Source organism: Onychomys torridus, chromosome 4 (assembly GCF_903995425.1).
Source record: "Onychomys torridus chromosome 4, mOncTor1.1, whole genome shotgun sequence".
Classification (NCBI taxonomy): domain Eukaryota; kingdom Metazoa; phylum Chordata; class Mammalia; order Rodentia; family Cricetidae; genus Onychomys; species Onychomys torridus.
Genome location: NC_050446.1, coordinates 127,113,203 through 127,127,212, shown reverse-complemented (window position 1 = coordinate 127,127,212; position 14,010 = coordinate 127,113,203). Strand labels below are relative to the sequence as shown.

General features: G+C 48.2%; 1 protein-coding gene across 1 annotated transcript in view; it reads left to right on the top strand.

Moving 5' to 3' along the window:
- Window positions 1-14,010, top strand: part of Atp9a (ATPase phospholipid transporting 9A (putative)) — an 85,835-nt gene that overhangs the window by 816 nt on the left and 71,009 nt on the right. The window lies entirely within an intron of this gene.

The window sequence follows — 14,010 nt, the reverse complement described above, 5'->3', positions numbered from 1 at the left end:
TGCTAGGGATCAAACCCAGGTCCTCGAGCCTGCTAGGCAGTCACTTTATCACTGAGCTACACCCCCCAGGCCCCCAGAATGTGAGTTCCCATGAAGACAGTTCGTTAGAGCTCTGCTTGGAACCCCACCCCCAGTCTCCGCAATAAATATTTTAATTAATTAAATCAGACTGTAACGTGCCGTGGTTGATTTGTGCAAGGGCTGGACCTGACTTAGACAAGATCTGCCTAATAGGTGTGGGCTTCCCGACTGGGCAGGTGCAGGGGGTTCCCCTGGGAAACTTAACGCCCATTTAAGTCTTCCATGTGAGAATCTGGGGTCTGTACAGTGGCCACGGGCTCCACAGATGCAGCCACCTGCTGACTGATGAAGTGTGAACAAATGGAAATCACCTGCATCCTGAACATGTCAGCATGCCTGCCCTCCGTGGTCCGATGTGATTATGTAGTGTTTACATCGTATTGGGCGCCATAGAGAATATAAAGGAGGGTGCCATGGGCTCTGTGGAAATGTGTGCGGCCTTTTGTGAGTGCCTGGGCACCTTCAATTTTATACTTGCTAAAGGTCCCGTGCACACCCTGGAGGCCGTTTCTCATCAGGTTGGGCTGGGCTCAGGCTCGGCTCTAACACGCCGCTGTATCATCTGCTACTTCTGCCTATATTTGAGTTGGGGGTCTCACTGAAATTCTCCTCTTAGTTGTGAATGCACTCTGAGCCCAGGAGGGACTTAAAATTGTGATCCTCCTGCCTCAGCCACCCTAGTAGATCTAGCTGGGAAGACACCTTTGTGCCACCAGGCCTGACTTTTGTCTTTCCAAAGGACCTTGGACCTTATAAATAGAAGTCCTTGTTGAGAAGCCATTGGCCAGCATATAACAGATTCGAGCAGTAATTTAAGAGTCACAGTTCATAGGACAGAAATATGATCTGATTTTTAGAGGCCTAGAGGGAGTGGAGCAGATAATTTTTTAAAAAATATTTTTATGCTCGACAGTGGTGGCGCATGCTGTTAATCCCAGCACTGGGTTGGGGGGCGGGGCAAGGCAGGTGGATCTTTGTGAGTTCGAGGTCAGCCAGACCTACCGAGTGAGTTCCAGGAGAGGTGCAAAGCTATACAGAGAAACCCTGTCTCAAAAGAACAAAAACTATATATATATATATATATATATATATATATATATATATATATATATATATATATTCTATGTGCTTTGGTGTTTTGTTATGGGTGTCGCCATTGTGTCCCTTGGAACCGGTGTTACAGTTGTGAGCTGTCATGTGGGTGCTGGGAATTGAACAGTCAGTGCTGTTAACTGCTGAGCCATCTCTCCAGCCCAGGAGGGCAGATACTTTTATAGTTAAAAAAAATTAGTTGAGCTGGACAGTGGTGGTGCACACTTTTTATCCCAGCACTTGGGAAGGCAAAGGCGAGCTAATCTCTGAGTTCGGGGCCAGTCTCGTCTACAGAGTGAGTTGCAGGACAGCCAGGGCTACACAGAAAATCCTTGTGCCCCAAAACAAAAAACCAGAAAACAAAAAATCAGTTGGATATGGTGGCAAATGTCTATAATCACAAGTGAGGCCAGACTGGTCTATGTAGGGAGTACCAGACCAGCCAGAACTATAGAGTGAGACCCAGTGGAGATGGCTCAGAAGAGAGAGATGTTTGCTGCCGAGCCTCATGTCCTGAGCTTGACCCCTGTGGCCTACAAGTGGGCAAGGAGAACCAGCTTCAGCAGGCTGTTCCCTGACTTCTACACACCTTGGTGTTCCTCTGCACCCATATACATACACAAAGTAAATTGTTTTTATTTTGTTTTATTTGAAGACTGATTTAGGGCTGGAGAGATAGCTCAATAGTTAAGAGCACTTGTTGCTCTTGCAGAGAACCCAGGTTGGATTCTAATCCCCTACATGGTAACTCACAATCATCCATACATAACTCCAGTTCCAGGGGAGCTGAAGTCTTTTTCTAACGTCTGTGGGTACCAGGCACTCATCTGGTCCTCATATATTTTAGCAGGAAAAACATTTGCATACACACACACAAAAAAATAAAGATTGATTTATTTTTATTTTATATGTGTGGTTTTGCCTACATGTATGTACATGTACATGCTCTAGGTGTGTGCAGTGCTTTGGGGGGCCAGAAGAGGGCATCAGATCCCCTGGAACTGGAGTTTAGTGATGGCTGTGAGCCAGCATGTAAGTGCTGGGGATTGAACCTGGGACCTCTGGAAGAGCAATTAGTGCTCTTTAACCTCTGAGACATCTCTCTAGTTCTCCCAAATAAATAATCATTAAAGAGTTCTACTTGAGTGTGGGGTCCTAGGCTGTGGAGTTAATTCACTTCCTAGAGTAACATGGATTCCGATTTGAGTCCTGAATCTGAAAGACCTTGTGCTGGCTTAGGGTTCCCATATGTAGCCTGCATTTTGGAGAGTAGCAGTGTCAAGGTGAGATTTTTTTTTTTTTTTTTTAGATTTATTTATTTTTAACCTAGCATGGTGACCCACACCTTTAATCCCAGCATTCACAAAGCAGAGGCAGGCAGATCTTTGTGAGTTCCAGGCCAGCCAGGTCTCAAATCTGTTTTTAAATTTATTTTATTTTATGAGTGTTTCCTTGTCTGTATCTATGTGTGTACAGTGCCCGTGGAGGCCAGGATGGCATCAGATTGTCTAGAACTGGAGTTATGGACAATTGTGAGCCACCATGTGGGTGCTGGTCCCCTGCAAGAACAGCCAGGACCCATCTCTCCAGTCCCATAGATTTGTTTTTGTTTTTGTTTTTGTTTTGTTTTCATCTTTAAAGTGGAGATAACAAAAACTAAGCCAGGCAATGTGGCACTTGCCTGTAATTCTAGCATTCGGGAGGCAGAGGCAGGTGGGTCTCTGTGAATTCCAGGCCAGCCTGGTCTGTACAGGGAGTTCTAAAATAGTCAGAGCTGTTACACAGAGAAACCCTGTCTTGAAAAACCAACCAACCAACAAATAAAACAAAACAAAAAATTAAATAGACTTTGTTGGTTTGTTTTGAGACAACCCATACAAAGTTTCTCCCCGTAAACACTCAGTAGACCTCAGGTATTGCCTGGGTCTGATCCTAACACACAGGTGTTTGCATGATGTTTACCCTGGTGTGGGGTGTTCAGGCTACTCTTCTGACATTTATTTGTTTATTTATTGAAGCAGGGTCTTACTGTGTAGCCCCGGCTGCCCTGCATCTCACTCTGCAGACCAGGCTATTTTTGAACTCACAGAGATCTGCCTGCCTCTGCCTCCCGAATGCTGAGACTAAAGGTGTGCGTCACCACACCCAGTTAATGTGGTGCTGGGAACAGTCCAGGGCCTCCTGCCTGCTAAGTGAGCACCCACAAACTGAGTTGCATCCCCAGCGTATCGTGTGTTCTTTTGAGAGGAGAGGGCCATTGGCGGTGGGGAATTTAGAAATACATGTCTTGGTACTTGGTATATAAACGTGTTTCATCAGAGGGCTACCACATGTGAGACGGCAGGAAGGTCAAGAAGCTTGGGTTTCTGCTGACCCAAGACTGGCTTTGATATTTGATGTGTCAACGTTTGGAGACAGGGGTGTTCTGGGTATGACCTGGGTTGAAAAGAAGAGCTCATGATATAAGTGTATGTGTATTTTATGTATGCGCATATTCTAACCCAGTATTTTTGTATTTGAAAAAATGAACAGCTGAGCATTTGGCTCAGCAGCATACAGGAGGCCTTGAGTTCAATCCTAGCACCACATAAAACCAGATATGATGGAGAATGTCAGTGATCATAGCTCTCTGGGAGAGAGTGGCAGGAGGGTAGATCCAAGGTTATTGTCAACTAGGTAGTGAGTTCTAGATTAGGCCAGGCTGTAGAGTAAGTAAGTTATCTTGTCTCAGGAAATGGGTAAGGGGGCACCCTGTGGATATAGCACAGTTGGTGGAGTACCTAACATGCATGAAGGCCTGCCTGAGTTCCATCCCCAACATTACCTAAACTGAGGCATAATGGCACATGCCTGTCTTCCCAGCGCTCTGGGAATTCAGACAGAGGGATCCAGAGTTGGTCATTTCATATATATTGCAGCCTGAGCTATGTCAGACCCTGTTTCAGAAAAAAAGGGGGGTGTGGCTGGCAAGATGGTGTAGAAGTTAAGAGTGTTTTCTGCTCTCCTGGAGGACCAGAGTTCAGTTCCCAGGGGCACAGCAGGTGACTCACAGTGGTCTGTGACTCCAGCTCCAACGCCTTTGGCTTCCACAGATGCCTGCACTTACGTTACATATCTGTAGACATATGCACATACACACAATTAAAAATAAACATTTCAAAAGTAAGCTAGGGTGTGCTGGCTAATTTTTATGTTAACTTGACACAAGCTAGAATTATATGAGAGGAGGGAACTCAATTGAGAAAATGCCTCCATAAGATCTGTCTCTAGGGCATTTTCTTAATTTTTGAGGAGGGAGGGCTCAGCCATTGTGGGTGTTGCCATCCTTGGGCTGGTGGTCCTGGGTTCTGTAAGAAAACAGACTGAGCAAGCCATGGGGAGCAAGCCAGTAAGCAGCACCCCTCCATGGCCTCTTCGTCAGCCCCTGCCTCCAGGTTCCTGCCCTGCTTGAGTTCCTGTCCTGACTTCCTCCAGTGAGATGGACTGTGATGTGGAAGTGTGAGCCAAATAAACCCTGACTTGCTTTTGGTCATGGTGTTATGTCACAGCAGTAGAAACCTTAACTAAGACAGAGGGGCCAGTGAGATGCCTCAGGCACCTGCTGCCAAACCTGGCCATCTGAGTTGAGTCCCGTGACCTGCGTGAAAGACGGGGAGAACTGACCCCCGGCCATCCTCCGACCTCACTCCTGCATGACCTTGGTACAAATTAAACACTTGCTTTTTCTTTTGAGATAGATTTTCTCTGGCTGCCCTGGTACTCTGTAGACCAGGCTGGCTGTGAGTTCCCAGAGGTCCGCCTGCCTCTGCCTCCTGAGTGCTGGGATTAAAGGCGCGCGCTTCCGCCGCCGCCACCACCACCCTGGCTAAAGGGTTTCTTTTTTGGTAGGTTGCTGTGGTGAAGGTGTTTTGTCACAGCAATAGAGAAGTGACTAACACAGTCATTTAAAGACAAATTTTAAGTTAAAAAAAATAAAAAAGATGCCGTGTGGCTGTCTGGTGATAAGGGGCCAGCAGTTGCTTGGTGTGGGAGGCCTTCCTGGAAGCATCATGTGAGCCACTCACACCTTGGAAGTTGATCACAGCCACAAAGCGATGCTGAGAGACCTTGGGCAGTCTCTCTGGGGCTGCCCATTCCCGTGGTGCCGCTAGGGTCTAGATGGGGACTCTGCTGGGGGTGAGTGTCTCAGGGCTTCTGTAGGCTCAGGATTCGAACCACTTGCTTTCAGCTTAGTACAGTGGGGGTAGGGAGTGGGAGTGACAATGTTTATTTAAGACCCAAAAGGTATCCTGGACCAGCCAGCACAGCGGCCTTAGATGTTTATGGGAGGGCTGAGCATTATAGCCAAGGCCTGGCTGGGTGAGGTGTCAGACAAGCCTGACCAGGGGAGAAGGCCCAGCCTCCCTCAGAGGGAGGTTCCTCTGTTTTTGTTTTTGTTTGTTTTGAGACAGGGTCTCATGTACCCCAGTTTGGTTTTGAACTTGTTAGGTAGCCAGGGATGGCCTTGAACTTCAGTCGTCCCATTTCTTCCTTGAAACACTGGGGTTGCAGGCATTCATACCATACCCTGTTTAAGCTATGCTAGGGATAAAATGCAGGACATGCACATGACACTCTCCAGCATTGAGCATGACACTTTTAAAAGATACAGTGCATCTTTAAAACTACGTATTAAAACAAACAAAACCAAATCAAATCAAAGAGCCGGGCGGTGGTGCCACACGCCATTGATCCCAGCACCTGGGAGGCAGAGGCAGGTGGATCTCTGTGAGTTCAAGGCCAGCCTGGTCTACAAAGTGAGTTCCAGGAAAGGCGCAAAGCTACACAAAGAGGAAAAAAAAAAAAAACCAAAAAAAAACCAAAACCGTATTTAACTTGCTTTTTGTTATTTTTGTTGTTGTTTGTTTTATGCTGTTTTGGTTTTGGGTCCTCTCTTTTCACTAGGTAGCCCTGGCTGACCTGGCCAGTCTGTCTCTGCCGCTGAAGTGCTGGGATTAAAGGTTATTGGTGGGTACCACCCACCCAGTGGGATTTCTTTGTAAAGGTTTTTTTTTTTTTTTTTTTTTTAGTTGCACGCGCTTTTGTGTGTGTGTGTGTGTGTGTGTGTGTGTGTGTGTGTGTGTGTGTGTTTGTGTGTGTACAGATAAACTTCAAGACAGAATCGCTGTGAGGTCAGAGAAACTTTGAGATAGAATCACTGTGAGGTCTCTCCAGCCAGTGTTGTGGCCTTTTTTTGAGACTGGGTCTCTTGTAGCCCAGGCTGGCCTCAGGCTGCAGTGCTACAGAGTGTTGGGATTGCAGCTGTGAGCCATCACACCCACAGTGCGTTCAATAAACTCCTTTGTTCGGTGTGCAGGGGTGTGTTTGGGGAGGAGTCTCTGGCTGGCTGAGGTCTGGAGCCTGTCCCTTCCTGTCGCCTTCTCTCACTCGGGTTGAGGTGTCTCTGGAAGGGCTCTGTGCGTTCTTGGATACAAACAGTGGGAAGAAATCTTGGCAGCGGGCCATCAGGAAGTCACCTGGTTGCCCTCTGCCAGCTCCTCTTGTGCCATCCACTGCCAGTCGCAGAGACCTGCCCTCTGCCACTCTAGGAGACCGGATGTGCCTGTCCCTGTGGAGACCAGGGGATGTGTGAATGCCAGCCCAGGTAGGGCCCCAGGGGAGGGGTAAAGGGAAGTCTTGGTGCCAGTCCCTAAGGAGATGAACCACTCAATTTGACATTGGTCCAAGCCACAGTCGCAAGGAGTGGGGTGCTGAGCAGCCTGTGTTTGAGTTCTGTTCATATCTGCTCAACTCAGTCACAGACAGGAAGTGCCTTCCGATTCAAGTGAAGTGGACTTTGGTGTTTGTTTGCTGTTTGTTTTGAAACAGGGTCTCCTCAGCACTGGGTGGGTGGGGGGTTAAGGGGAGCACTCACTATGGAGGCCTCAAATTCAGAATTCACAATCTTCCTCTACCTCCGCCTCCTGAGTACTAGCATTGCAGGTGTGTGCCAGTGGTGGTGTATTTTGAGTAGTGCCAGGGATTGAATTTGGGGCCTTGTGCGTACCGGGCAAGTGCTGTACTAAATGAGCTGTATCCTGCCCCTGGGGCTTGGTTCAATTTTTATTGTTGTTGTTATTTGTGTTTTGAGACAGGGTTTCTCTGTGTAGCCCTGGCTGTCCTGGAGCTCACTGTAGACCAGGCTGGCCTTGAACTTGGAGACCTGCCTGCCTCTGCCTTCCAAGTGCTAAGATTAAAAATGTGCGCCACAACGTTCAGCTTTGGTTTAGTTTTGAAAGAAATAGTTTTAGCCAGGCAAGTGGTGCACACCTATAACCAGCACCGGGGAGGTGGAGGCAGGAGGATCAGGAATTCTAGGCCAGCCTTGGCTATATAGTGAGTTTGAGTCTAGCCTTGGTTACATAAGACCTTGTTTTAAAAAAGGATTGGTTATAATGTTTTTATGGAATATTGCTAAATACTAGTTTTTATTAACTAGTGTCTGTTATGTGATTTGTGTGAATTGATAAGCTCAGTACATACGTGCAAAGATGGGTCATGGGAGACCCTGAGCTATTCATGTGGTTCCTCTGTCTGTGCCCAGCGATGTCTGTTTTCTCTTTGTGGTAGCGGCAGGAAGTCTCCTTTCACAGCATAAGTGACAACAAGGGTCATCTGAAAGAGAGTTAGGAGGCTGTCCAAACGCTGGGAGCCGTGGCTGGTGTTCAAGGGACAATGGAACGGCTCTGACCAAACGCAGTACTCAAGGTTTAAGTCACAAGGTCCTAGAAGGAGATGTGATAGATAACCTGACTGTGCACAGAGACTAAAAGATGTTAAAAGATGTTTGTGTTCTGTGGATGGATCGTGTGTGTGTGTGTGTGTGTGTGTGTGTGTGTGTGTGTGTGTGTGAGTGTCAGAGACAGAGACAGAGTCTCAGGTTTCCTAGGCCTCCAGTTCAGTATGTAGCCTGGACTCCTGACCCTCCTGCCTCCACGTGATTTCTATGTATTGGGGTTGCAGGCGTGCATTAGCATACCTGGTTTATTTGGTGCTAGGGATGGACCCTAGGGCTTTGTACATGGCAGACAGTCTACCATCTGAACTATATTCCAGGTGGGTAATCTTTTATTTATTTAAAAATTTTTGTCATGTGGGTACTGGGATCGAACGTGGGTCCTCTGGGGGCAGCAGGAAGCATCTTAATGTTCCTTTATTTGTCTGAATGGAATTGGAGGGGATTAAGAGAGAGGAGCCGGAAGGAATGTATTGGTGGGGGGGGGGGTGGGGTTCCACTGAGAGCAGAGACCAGCCCTTGGCTGCTGTCCCCGAGGAAGAAGCAGCAATGGCAGCACCCTGCCCAGAGTCTGGCAGTAGGTGGTCCTGCGGGCAGGTTGTGGCCATGAGAGATGAAGTCAGGCTGGCCAAGGGGGACTGCTGTATGCTCACCCCCAGCAGTGCTGATGTGACTGTGGGGTAGGCTGTCCCTTTCATCAGGAGTGTGTGGTGGCATTCCAGGCTCCACCCACTGGATGCCAGCACCCCTCCACCGGGAGAGCCAGCACTGTTCCAGACACTCCCTCTACGTGGCCCTGTTCCTGTTGTTCTTTTAAAGTGTCTCATCCTGTCTTCAAACCAAACCTTGTGGACTCATATCTGGACCATTGTTTTCTACAGTGAGATCAGCCTTTTAATTTAGAATTGGAAGGAACTTTTTATTTTGCTTTGTTGTTACAATGTTAGGCATTGAACCTAGTGCCGGACACACGAGGCCAGCTCGCTGCCTCTGAACCGCACCTCCACACCCCTTCTTTTATTTATCTATTTATTTATTTATTTGCTGCCTTTTTTTTTTTTTTGAGACAGGATTTCTCTGTAGCTTTGGAGCCTGTCCTGGAACTTGTTTTGTAGAGCAGGCTGGCCTCGAACTCACGGAGATCCGCCTGCCTCTGCCTCCCGAGTGCTGGGATTACAGGTATGTGCCACTACCACCCGGCTGGATTTTTTTGAGATAGGGTTTTTCTGTGTAACAGTCCTGGCTGTCCTGGAACTTGTTTTGTAGAGCAGGCTGGTCTCAAACCCACTGAGATCCACCTGCCTCTGCCTCCCCAGTGCTGTGATTACAGGCGTGCGCCACCACTGTGTTGGCCCCAGGCTTCTTTTTAGTGTTAACACAGGGTCTCTCTGGATTGTCTAGGCTTGCCTTAAGCTCACTTTGTAAATGAGGCTGGCTTTGAACTTGGGATCCTTCTGCTTCAGCCTCCAGAGTAGCTGGAGTAACAGTCCCATGCCTGCAGGTCTGGCTCCAAAGTGCATTGAGCTATATTATTGGATGTATTGAGAAGTGGTGTGGACTGTATGTACCCCATCCCCAGATTCCTATATAGAAACCCTAGTTTTGAGTGTGGCCATGTTTGGAAGGCTGTTAAAGAAGTGATTCAGAGCTGGGCGGTGGTGGCGCATGTCTTTAAACCAGCACTGGGGACGCAGAGGCAGGGGGGTCTCTGAGTTCGAGGCCAGCCTGGTCTACAGAGAGAGTTCCAGGACAGCCAAAGCTACACAGTGAAACCCTTCTCAAAAAACCAAAATCAAAACAAAAAACAAAAACAAAGAAACCCAACAAAAAAAGTGGTTAAGATAAAACATGATAAAGCTTGTACACATAAAATGAAAACAAAACAAAATATGGGCTGTTAGAGGTCCTGAGTACAATTCCCAGCACCCACATGGTGGCTCACAACCATCTGTAATGAGATCTGGTGCCCTCTTCTGTGTACATAACAAACAAACAAACAAACAAATAAAATCTTTAAAGAAAATATGGGCTGTTGAGATGGCTTAGTGGGTAAAAGGGAGTCTGATGACCTGAGTTAAGTCCCAGACCCATGTGGAGAAGGAGAGAATGGAGTTCTCCTGACCTCCATGTGAGAGCTGTGACAAGCAGGTGCCCATAACCCCGCCCCCCCCCCCCCCCCCCCCCCCCCCAGATAACTACGTAACAGTGTAACAAAGAACAAGATGGTTAGGTGGCCTAGATCTGGTCTGGAGACACTGAGAATGAATGAGGAAATGCCACAGGGGGACCCAGCCACTGCAAACCACTGAGGCCCCAGAGGAAAACAAGTTGTAGCTACCTTGATCTTAGATTCATGGCTATCAGAATTGGGCAAAATACACTTTCATTGTTTAATGTCTAAACTTAGGATCCTTTGTTACAACAGAGAAGTCATAGAGGAATACTGGCTGCGATGTTGGCAGGAGTTCTACCTCACTGTTATTAATAAAACTTTATTTTAGGGTTGGGGATTTAGCTCAGTGGTAGAGCGCTTGCAAGGCCCTGGGTTCAATCCTCAGCTCAAAAAAGAAAAAAAGAAAAAAAAACCAAGGAAAAAAACCCAACTTTATTTTAAACTGAAGCTGAGTTCAGGCTGGTTTTTTTTTTTTTAAAATAATAATTTATTTAACTTTATTTAAAGTGTATATGGCTGTACACTGGTGTGAAGGTGTCAGATCTCTTGGAACTGGAGTTACAGACTGTTGTGAGCTGCCATGTGGGTGCTGGGAATTGAACCTAGGTCCTCTGGAAGAACAGCCAGTGCTCCTAACCCTTGAGCCATCTCTCCAGCCCAGTCCAGTTTTCAGAGCTTCCTCTAAGTATGTTGCAGGGGCTAGTGAGATGGCTTAGCAGATGAAGGTGCTTGCTGCCAAGGCTGATGGTTTTGAGTTTAATCCCCAGCACCCCTATGATAGTAGGAGAGAGCCGACTTCCTCAAGTTGTCCTGTGGCCATTCCTGTTCGATGGTACCCACACCCCTCCTTCCCCAACATAAAATAAATAAATTAAAAACATGTGATGAGCTTCTGATCATACTGCTTCCACCTCCTGAGTGCTGGGGTCACTCCGCCACACCGCCTCCACTCGGGTTTTGTGGTGCTGGAATTGGAACCTAAGCATGGCCTCAAGCATGCTGGGTAAGCATTCTTCCGAGACTCTCAGTACTACCAGGCTGACCTGGAAACACCAGCAACTCCACATTCTCCAGAAGTGGTCTGCACCCCATTGAGCTGCACCCCGTGAGTGATGTTTATGTTAATGAAAGAGAAAGGATAGAATAGTCCAATGTTTATCCTCAACCTGATTCTTACTTGTCTTAATTGATGACTTTATGTTCTGAGTGTCTGCATGTGTGTCTGCGCACCACATGTGTGCAGTACTCACGGAGGCCGAGGAGGAAGGCAGATGCCTTGGATATGGAGTTATAGACGGTTGTAAGCCATCATGTGGGGACTGGGATCTGAACCCTGGTCCTTGGCAAGAGCACCATATGCTCTTAACTACTGAGCATCTCTCCAGCTCCTCCTCTCACTCTTCAAAATGAAATCATTGACTTGGAACACACTTTAGAATTGTTGTTGTTTTGTTTTGTTTTTCAAGACAGGAAACTCACTCTGTAGACCAGGCTGGCCTCGAACTCACAGAGATCTGCCTGACTCTGCCTCCCGAGTGCTGGGATTAAAGGTGTGTGTCATCGTGCCCAGCTAAGTCTTTAAATTAAAAAACAAAGAAACAGCAGGGCGGTGGTGGCGCACACCTGTAATCCCAGCACTCGGGAGGCAGAGTCAGGCGGGTCTCTGTGAGTTCGAGGCCAGCCAGGTCTAGAGAGTAAGTTCCAAGACAGTCAGGGCTACACAAAGAAACCCTGGCTCAGGGGGAAAAAACCAAAAACAAACAAACCAAACAGACAAAAACATTTTTATTCTCAGCACTTGGGAAGCAGAGGCAGTTGTTCTCCGTGGGTTCAAGGCCAGCCTGGTCTACATAAGACCCTGTCTCAAAGACAAAGCAACAGCAAACCAGCCTTATTCATAACACACGTTGCATATGCCTCTTCAGACAAAGGCAAGTATAGGGAGAGGCTGGAGTCAAGCCTCAGGAACAGCAACCAAACAAATACCCACACTCAGATAACAAGAGCAACAAACCCAGTAAGATTGAAGCAGCGGGAGACAGTCGGCAGTGGGGCTCCCGTGGTAGCTGATGATGAGCTAGAATTTCAGGTTTGTTGATGAGACAGTCTTACTCCGTATCCCAGGTTGGCCTTGAAATTATGGTAATCCTCCTGCCTCAGCTTCCAGAGTACTGGGGTTATAGACATGTGCCACTGTACCCTGCAGCAAATGCCTTTTTTTTTTCCTTTGCTTTTGAGACAGGGTCTCACTATGTAGCCTGGCTTGCCTCCAACTCAGAGCAATCCTCCTGCCTCTGCCTCAGAGGGCTGGGGTGACAAGTGTACACATTGTGCCCGGCACAGACAACATTTGAAACAGCATTGTAGAGGCTGTGGGCGTGGTTCAGTGGTAGAGCCTGTCCTCAGGCAGGAACCAAGCCTTGAGTTCCAGCCCTAGGGACTGGAAAGAAAGAAAGGGGCAGAGGCGGGGGTGGGGTGGGGGTGGGGCCGCTAGTGTTTCCGGTTTTCAGAAGCAGCAGGTTGCATTCTCCCAGGTTGGCTGCAGCTTTGGTTCTGAACCTTGTGGTCCAAAGCACAGTGACAGCCGGGACAGAGAGGGGAAGGGTTGAGGAGAGAGGCCTCTCTTGTCTGGGTAAGGCAGTCCGGTTCAGTGACACTCTCTGGTTCTGTACACCATCTCATGGAGGGCCAGCCAAGGTGTTCCAGTCTCTTCCTTCTGCACACTCACCCAAAAGGCAACTGAAATTGATAGCATAGCACGCAGACTAAAAATAGCCCCGTGACTCACACATTCACGGGCTCCGTAAATATTTACTGCGCACCGACTCGGTGGCTGGCAGCACCAGTGCAGGGGACACCAGAGGCAGACTCCTGGCAGCAGCCGCTTGTGTGTGCTGAGGCACATCACGTGACCAGGAAGGCTGGGGTGAACTTGGAGTCTTAGGTGCCAGTGCCCCTGGCCTAGGTGTGTCAGGCTTGTCTAGGGACTCCCATGTGGTCCTGCTGCTCAGTACCCCAGGAAAGTGAGGCTTGCAGAGCTCAGAGAACCAGCCTGTGGTCTCTCAGTATTGTGCCCTGCAGCCGCCAGGCTTCCCTGCCTATCTGTTCCTTCTTCTCCCTTTCCTTCCCTCCCTTCCCTTTCTTTCTTTTCCCCCACCTCCACCTCATTCTGTAGCTCTTGTTTCTGGGCAGATGGGCAGGTTGCCAGCATCTTCTCAGAGGCCTGCATCACAGATCGCAGACTGAGCCCACACCTGCCTGGTGACTGAGGTGCCCTCTCGGCCACCCCAGCTGCGGCTTGACAGCTATAGCATAACTGAAATGCCCAGCAGGCTCCAACCCAACGCTGAGCCTTGGGGACATAGTCACAGATGTCCCTCCTGAGTAGCAGTGGGTGCTAGAATGAGGGTCTGTGGGATCAGGGCCTTGATAAGAGAGCCCTGCATGGCGAAACCACAGATGAGTGGTGGGACCAGGAAGACCACACGACAGAACTGCACTGAGAACCCCCAACTCCAAGGCCCAGTGGGATGTTCTGCATTAAGGCAGGGCTTCATGTAGCCCAGGTTAGCCTCCCCCTGTCCTCATCTCACAGGGTCTTAGATTACAGCTATGGGTCATCTTACCCAGCTTCCCAGTGGGGTTTTTAAATAGTAACTCTTCCCTTTGGGCATGAAAGTGATAATTCCTATTGTAGAAAAGTTAATGATGTAGTGCCTACATTATTATTACCACTTTGTGGTGCTAAGGGTTGGAATCCAGGGCCTTCACATATGCCACACAAGTGCCCTAGCTCATAGGGTTATGTAAAGCTCAACCTTAAAAAAAAAAAACAACCTCTGTGTGCACACACACGTGAGTGTACATATGTGTTCTGTGGAGGAACTGA